The 6,345-nt window shown below is 55.5% G+C and overlaps 1 long non-coding RNA gene across 1 annotated transcript; it reads left to right on the top strand.

Moving 5' to 3' along the window:
* Nucleotides 1-61: 61 nt before the first annotated feature.
* Nucleotides 62-3,129, top strand: LOC102770660. The gene is made up of 3 exons (XR_436488.1): nt 62-398; nt 2,394-2,710; nt 2,796-3,129. It is a non-coding gene; the product is annotated as an uncharacterized LOC102770660 (long non-coding RNA).
* The last annotated feature ends 3,216 nt before the right edge of the window (nt 3,130-6,345 follow it).

The following is a 6,345-nucleotide window of genomic DNA, read 5'->3' as shown; positions in this document are numbered from 1 at the left end:
GCCCGCCCGCCTGGCCTTGTAAAGCTGAGGACGGGGAGCCGGGCGGCAGAGGCGAGCCCGAGCTGCTTCAGAGGCGGTGACAGCCAGCCGAGGGGTCTCCTCCTAGGCAGGCTGCACCCTGGGGGGCCCGCCAGGCTGCGAGTGAACTCCAGAGCTCTGGGGGCGGTGGGGCCAGTGAAGAGGGAGCGAGGGCCAGGGAGCGGCTGAGAAAGGACTACCATGCCGCCTCGCCTTCCGTGCAAAGCGTGAAAGCCAGGGGTGTGCGGGGCAGACCCTCGGAAGGTTCTGCGCTTTCCTGCTTCGCATCCCACAGAAGAAACACAATGCAAAGGAAAGATGCGCTCCCCAAAGTCCCAGCACCTTGGGTGACAGGCCGCCTTGAGAAGGGTAGGCTTAAGGTAAAGATAGGAGACCGAGGCCACAGGGGCTAGTGGGAGTCTAGTTTTCTTGGGAAGAGGAAAGAAAAATATTGATGGTGGAAAAATGGCCACTATTCTGCAGGGTTGAATGAATAATGCTCGGGAGGATGGAAAGAAGTAGTAGATTAACCAGGCATGGCCAGGAGCTGGGAGGGGCCCGCCCCAGGCCTCCCCACACCTATCTTCTCGGAAGAAGCTGGATGTCGCTGAAGCAAAGTCGAAAATTAAAAAGAATAACCTTTTCCCTTTCCCCATCCAGGAAGTAGCTGAAGGTATTTATATATCTTGGGGAGATTTAGAGTATAAACGCTAAGATCTTTGGTATTTAAGTGTCAACATCGATTTATTTATTTATTGCTGAGCTGACTGTAACTGACTCAATAACAAATCTAATCATGTATTGCCCTGGAAAAGGAATATTCTCATTATGTATTTTCTCCAAATGATGGCTCAACATTGCATTTGAATGTCCGCTGTAAATATCAATAATATCGAGTAATTACTCTGTAGTGGAGTAAACTAATTTATTAGCATGAATGTTTATGCGGCTCCTACTCCCCTTTTTACAAGGGTAGCTTATCACAAATCATACTTCGCAGACACATTGGTTTAATGAACTCTTTATTCCGGGGTTTGCTGCAAGAACTTTCACGCTCCTTGAATCTCTGAGAACTGAACTCAAAATTATTTGTTCGTTTTGAGCTTGACATATCTGTCCACTGTGGCTTGTGCAGAGGGCAGTGACAGTGTGAGGGAGAAGGTCCGGTGGGAAGGAAGGTTATTGGGGAGAGGCAGCTTGAGACCTTTTAAAGCTGCGAGTCACAATTATGGGATTGCTCTACAGCAGAAGAAAAAAAGAAGGAAAGAAAAAAAAACACACACCAAAAACTTGGATTTCCAGCAGCGACCCACAAGGCAAAATATTTATTTCTCTACAGTATCTCTTTCTTGGAGACGTCATATAAAAGGGAGGAGAGGTTTTCCAATAGCAGTATTTGAGCCGTTCTCTGGCTTGATGTTGGCTCTCCCAAACTCTCTCCCAACAGCCCACCCAGTCCCCGCCACCCCCACCCTGGAACAAAAGGAATGCATGAGGGGTTTCAGTGACTGTGCCATAACAAAGGCGCCACCATTGCGGGGCTTGCCCCGCCCCTGGGTGAAGGCAAACAAATTCTTGCACTTGTATTAGGGCTTTTAAGACTATAATTGAACCTGGGGCGTCTAGGGGAACCGAAAACAGTTCTAGACAGACCTGGGGTTTTATAGCAGTTTTGGCAGTCAACTTCAGCTTGTGCCTGAGCAGACTGGCTGCGGTGGCCTGCCAGCGGGGACGCCCGGCTGCCTCCCCCAGCTGCCTGCAGCCCCTCTTCTAATTAGCTCGGTTTCCCTTGGTGCCAGGGAGAAGGGGTCCCCACAGGAAGGTGGGTATGGGGCTGTGCTCTGTTCCGCATAACCAATGCCTCCGGTGTCCTTGAGAGCCAAGCCCGAGAGGGTGCCGCAGGTCTGGATCCCATGGGTGTCTGCAGGAGACAAAGGCGAATTGCCCAGGAAAGGCTGGAGCAGAGGAAGTGCTCCGGGAGTGGCTGGCGGGGCAATTCCAAGGGCTGGACAGAAGCGGGGTACCGGGTGGGGCTTGTCGCCTGGAAGGGGGCATGTAGGGGCGCTGCCTGGGAGATGATGAGGGCAAAGGCTTTTGATGCCAGGAGAAGGGGAAATGCCTGGAGTGGTGAATGCTTTAGCTCCCTGGCAGGGACAGGATGGGGTTCTCAAGACCCCCCAATGCTGCGCACTGTTCCCAGCTCCTGCCCCGCTTGCCCAGGAACGTAATGACTGTGTGAATGTTTGGTGGTGGGTGGGTGGGGGGAGAGGGTGGGCGCAGCTCTGAGGATCAGGCCAAATCTTGGGGGAGCGCGGGAGGCAGAGCTGCGGGGTTTGGACTTTGCTCTAAGCCTAATTGACTCTTCCGCTTTGTAGGAGGCCCCACAGCAGAGCTGAGCCCACCCGACTCCGGGGAAGACCTAGTGGGGGCTAAGGCCGCCCTGGAAGTCCAAGTCCGAGTTGCATTTCTTGAAGAGGCTGAGCCAGGCAAAGCTTAACATTGGCCCTGGAGACGGGTTTCCCACGAGCTGTTCTTTTTCAAGAGCTCCACAGCGCGGAGCCATCTCCAGAAAACAATCCTCGGCGTGTATTTCCTTTTATCGTCAACCCGGAGCCCCACGGCAGCTAATGCAAGAGGCCAAAAATGTTTTGGAGGAAGAAAAACAAAGGCAGGAAGTGGCGGCGGACTGACGGTGCGTGTGTGCGGAGAAGGGAGGGAGCCGTTTCAATCTCTTGTTTTCCCAAACTTCTCTTCTTGTTGTTTTTCCAAACTTCAAGGTCTAGGCAGCCCTCGCAGGGCCGGCCCCGTCGCTCCCCGCGCAACGTTTTGGAGATGGCCACCCGGAGAGGAGAAGGCTGGCGCCCGCGCCAACCTCGTCGGGCGGAAATGGCTAACGAGGAGATTTGCGCAGCAGAGCAGACCAAGCCTTTCCCAGGCTCGTTTGATTTGGCCCTAATGTCGGAGCGGGTAGTTGGGGGTTCTGCAGCGCCTCCGGATCCTCCTGGGGCGGGCTGAGTGCGCCCTGGCGGTGATGGGGTTATTCTTGCGCCCGCGCTCCACGCGCCTTCCTAGGCGGGATGTTGGAATAAAGTGTGTCCAGGTGCCTCTGCCCAGCACTGCCGCCTCCGCTTCTTCTTGCAGCCGATGGGTCTGGGCCGCAGCTGGAGGGCGGTTGTTGGCGGTGCCTGGGATTGGGTAGCCCTGGCGCGGTCAGTGCGCACCGGGACAATGTGAGGCCTTTTCGCTGGGATTGTTGTGCTCGGATATTTCCAGCAATCATTCTAGGGACGGAGCCCAAAAGACTGTCACTTGATAGGTGGCTTAACACTCGCTCACTCTTCGGGAGGACAGAGCTGGGGGTAGGGAACACCTCCAGACCCCGGGGTTCCCAACCCCAATGCGCCCTGTTGCTAGGCTGCCTTCTTCTTCCTTGGGACCGGCAGTGACTCATTGTCCCCCAAATCTGAGAATCCAAGGTCCCTAGTGCCTGCACTTGCAACCCTTTGACGGCTCTGTGCTTAGCCCATAGTGTGAATGCCAATACCAGGATGCGTTCACCCCATTCCCACCATGGCCAGTCCAGTCTCTTTGCACCTACTGCTCGCCTGTCTCCCGCCCTGCCTCTTTCCAGCCGTTTCGCCTTCTTCAGTTTCCTGCCTCTTCTGATGCGTCTCATAGGCTGAGCAAGAACTGAGGTGCCACTGGAGGGCACCCAATACTCAAGCACAGAGAAGGGGACTGCTAGGTTCCAGATTCTTCCTCATTTCAGGCCTGCTCCATAGAGATCTATCCGAACTGGACTTCTCACCTTCTTCTGAACACTCCATTCCAAGGCCCTACCTCGTCCTTTTACTCTCCCTTCCTTTCTTACCAGCTCTTCTGCCTTCTCTTCTTAGGACCCAGCTACTGCTTTTCTAGACCCAGCAATCCTGGATGACAGCCAGCCTGGGAGGAGTCAGGCCCTATAAACAGACAGAAACTCTCTCCCCAAGATCCACAGTCATTTATCTGTGGATCACTTACCGGCGGCACCAATTTTTTTCTTCTTCTTCTTGCTGGTCTGAGCCTCTACCTTCCTCTATCCTTAAATGTCACACCTGTTTCTAGAAAGCTATACAGAAGACTATTTCAACCCCGTGACCATACTGCACTCAGGTGCAAGAGCCAGCTGGAGGACCCAGGGTGGAAATGGCCATAGCATTCTTTGGGGGGAGGCGGGGGAGGGGCAGTTCGAGGAGGCCAAGCCTCTACCAAGGACTCTCTCCTTCCCAGTGGGAGGAATCCTGGCTGGGATGTTTGTCCTCCTTGGTGAGTTTGGGAAATGGGTCAGTCAACTGGCAGATCAGAGCCAATCTGTCATTTCCAGGTGCTGTCCGAGGCGGCGCTGAGGCTGAGATGAAATATCAGGAGACTCCCTGCTGTCATTGCTAGGTGGGGACAGGGGTTAATTTATCCCTCAGGCTTGGCAAGGCACCCCACCTGTCCACCAGCTCCTCTACCCTTCCCAAAAGAACAGAGACAGGTAATGCCTTGAACTTGACCTTTTGGTTGGTTCTGGCCTATAGGTTCAATCATCAGAGGTGCCTAAATATCTGAAGAAGTCCACATCCTTCTCCTGGCCTCTAAGGGGTGGGGCATAGGGTTCAACTGAAAGCCTTAGTCACCCAAACAATCTGGTTATTACTTAGTGTAGTAGACCCAAACTGATGGGAGGAAGAGGGCTACTTTCCTTGAGAAGAACTATTATTTTCACGGTTGTGTACTCATTAGAGATATCCCCCCTACCAAGCGGGAACAAATGGGATGGGGGGGGGTGGATTTTGAAGGGCAAAGCCCATGTTCTCAGCGTGTGCCTTCCATTCTCCCTGGAGCTTCGGCTCAAACGGGTTCCCCCAGCCGCTTGTGTCTGCAATAAAGGGGACAAATGAGGGCGGCCCAACCAGAAGGTCAGCTCTGGCCCTGGGGTCTTGGTCCCCACAGTTGTAGCCCCCAGGAGACAGCTCCTCAAGCTCCTCTGTTTCTACTCAGCCACAATGCATGGTTCATATTCCAGACTTGAGAAGGGCGAGCCCCAGTCCAGTCCCACCCTGCCCTAAGAGTCTCTGACACATGGCCCGCAAGGCAGTTCTGCGATGGTACCCATCCACAGGCAATCTCTCCAGTGGCTAGGGTCCCCTCAAGGCCCTGCTCCACCATGCAGCCCTAGGGATAAAACTCAGCTTTTCTGCTTTCTGTGGGGCGGGGGGGGGGCGGGGGAACAAAAATCTTTGATTCACCTGGAGCAACAAGCTCAGGGGCAGACCAAACTCACAGTTTGTGGACCGCTGAGCCTGATGTGACCTGCTTCCAGCAGGCCCTGACAGAGGGAAGGGGCTTGCACCTCAAGAACACAGTGAGGGGGTTCTTGGGGCCCGGGATCAGGGGCTTTTACCTTTGGCAAAATGCACCTCACTTCTTGACCCAGATTTTAGGCAGAAAAGGAAGGGCATCAAAGGTCTTACCAAAGGCCTGCCACGCATTGAGGTTGGCGGCCTGGACTCAGGGACCTCAAGAAGGGCTCCCAGCAGGGTCCTTGCTCCCTCATCCTATCCTGGCCCAGTTGACCTGATGGCCTTACCCGTCCCTTGTTTCTTGTTTCTATGGGAGTTAAGGACTCAGAACCCTCCGGATCCAACCATGATCAGTCTCTCCACCTTGCAATTGCAGGCGCTGCTGCCTCTCACCAGGGCTAGGCCTCAGGCGCTCTGCCTCCTGGACCCTGCTCTTCCAGGACTCCATGTGGCACAGCCCGGGCCACCCCACCGCTGGCGGCGGGGACTTTTCAATAGGGCTGGGGGCGGGAGAGGGAGAGGGAGAACTTCTGCCCCCAGTCCTGGAGCCCGGGCTATCAGAACCTGCTTGCCGCTGCCGGCCAAGTGTGCATCCCGCGCCTTCCTGGGGCCGCCGCTGCCACCCCTGACCGTGGAGGCGGCGATGGCGCGGAGGACTTGACCTTTGCTGCTGACAGGGAGGTCGCTCTTTGAGCTGAGGGGAGGGGGATTCGGCTGTTTCCAGCTTCTCCCGCCCAATAGCAGCCTGGACAATCCTCCCCTGCAGCACCGTTCACCCCCATCCCCCCCTCCATTTCGTGCAGGGTCCGCCGACCCTCAGCCTGAACAAAGCCCCCAGCAGAGCTCTCACCACCTCCTTTTCGAGCTTCTGTCCCCAACTCCCCGAGGCCAAAGGCTCCGAGTTAAAGCCCAGCAGGCAAGGCCCTCCCCAGCACCCTCTTCTCTCGCTTGACCCCGGCCGCCCTCCGCCAGCGCCAGGGACTACTGTGGGTGCCAA

Source organism: Myotis davidii, unplaced genomic scaffold (assembly GCF_000327345.1).
Source record: "Myotis davidii unplaced genomic scaffold, ASM32734v1 scaffold168, whole genome shotgun sequence".
NCBI classification, from domain to species: Eukaryota; Metazoa; Chordata; class Mammalia; order Chiroptera; family Vespertilionidae; genus Myotis; species Myotis davidii.
This window is presented reverse-complemented; position numbering and strand designations above follow the sequence as displayed.